Raw genomic sequence first — 1,985 nt, 5'->3', positions numbered from 1 at the left:
TTTCTCAAGGAAAACTTGGACAGTAGTGCTCACAGGAGCATTCCTAACCGGGGGAGCTATCCCAGAGTCTCTGAACTGTTGGATGGATTTAAAAAAAAAAAAAATGTAGCATGCTGGTATAGTGGAAATCATTTGGCACCAAAAAGGAATAGAGAATCAACATGAACTACAATGTGGATTAACTTTGAAAATGTTCAAGTCGATGAAAGAAGTCAGTTATAGAAGATCATTGTATGATACCATTTGTTCTTTTGACACAGGGTCTCCCCCACATTGCTCAAGCTAACCTCAGGCTCGAACTCTACCTCCATCTCCCAAGTGCTGGGAACACAAATATGTAGCTGGTTCTGTGTGAGATTATTTTCATGAAATGTCCAAACTAAGCAAATTTACGAAAATAGAAAGTAGTTTAGTGGCATTAGGGTCTGGTCTGGGATGAGCAGTGTTTGAGCTGGGAGAGTAAGTTCTGTGACACATTTGGATTTTTGTTGTTGAGACTGGGTCAAGCTGCCCTTCAATTAGAAATCTTCCTGTCTCTGTCTCCACATTCTGGGATTATAGGCAAGTATCACCATGACTGTGGGAACAGGGTTCATCTTGAAAGTGATGAAATGTTTTAAAATTTGTGGTCATGGATAGACAACTTTTCAAATGTGCTGAAGAATCATTGAATCACATAAATCAAATTTGAATGTTATAAGGTATATGTGTTATATCAAAGTAAAATTGTTTTACAGCTGGAAATATATGCTACCTTAACCCCAAGAGAAAACCTTAAAAGCCTGTACAGTAAGATCTACAGAAACACAGCAAAATGGCTGCAGGATCTTTGGGAGAAAGGGATCAAGTTTCACTTCACTAAGTCTGTTACTTAGTTGCAAAGAAGGAAAGGTAATGGCCTTCATGATTTGTTTAGAGTGGTAACAGTTACTTACAGATACTGTTTTATTGGGTTAACTTTCAGTTACTTATGCTTGGTAAGCTCTTTGTCATGGCTCCTGGGCTTTCCTCTGGTTGGTTGTGTTCCTGCAGGCTAGTCCAGGCCTACTCACACAGTCTGCAGCAAGAGGGGGGTTCAACACCAGAGCATTGTCCCGTTTCTCATAGTATTGAAAAAAGGCCTCTTTTTTATTCCTGCTTGGATTGTTTCCTCGCCTAGACTTAAAAGACACATGCCAGCTTGTGGATTCATTGGTATTTTTCACAGCGCTGAGCAAAGCAGAGGTCCATAGATACTGTACTCATGGTGGCAATGGCTGGAAATGGGTAGCAGTCCAACTGGAAGAGGGGTACCTGGGACCCTACCTAATTTCACCAGGAGGAGAGGGGGACCGCGGTGGGATTGCAGAGGATGGTGTGAGGACCCTTCAATTTAGAGGGACCCCCCTCCCCAGTCCTAGTGGAGGGAAGACGGGAAAAGGTTCAGGAAAACAGGTCTTGCCCTACCTTCTGTCAAGGCTTTTGGAGAAACAGGCAAATTCAGTTTCCTCTGACCTCAGAAAAACTAGATAGATCTGAGAAAAACTAGATAGATCTGAGAGATCCGAGACCGGGTGCCTACAGCGCACTAGGCTCACAGCCTCACTAGCATTCCTCACCACGCCCCGTGACCCCCCCCCTCGGAAAACTCTCCCCTCCCGTTTTAGCCCCGCCCTTCAACCTAACAGCTCCACCCACAGGCCCTCTCGCCCCCATCTTCTCCCTCGCCCCTCCCCACATTAGCCCCGCCCCTCAAAGTACCAGCCCCGCCCACAGCTCGCCAGACTGACATCTCCGCCTTCGCTCCACCCCCTTCATGCCTCCTCCCTATTAGTCCCTCCCCTCCCACAGCCCTCCCTGCCTCCATCTTCGCCCTTGTCCAGCTCCATGTTAGCCCCGCCCATTAAGTGCTAGCCCCGCCCACGTCCGCGTCTTCCCGGCAGCTTCCTTTCCCTTCAACTCTCTTGGACAAGCTCCTCGGTCCTACCCCTCCATGAAGCCCCCGC

This window comes from Phodopus roborovskii, unplaced genomic scaffold, assembly GCF_943737965.1.
Source record: "Phodopus roborovskii unplaced genomic scaffold, PHOROB, whole genome shotgun sequence".
Lineage (NCBI taxonomy): Eukaryota > Metazoa > Chordata > Mammalia > Rodentia > Cricetidae > Phodopus > Phodopus roborovskii.
The sequence above is the reverse complement of the archived record's forward strand: the minus strand, read 5'-3'. Positions refer to the sequence as shown.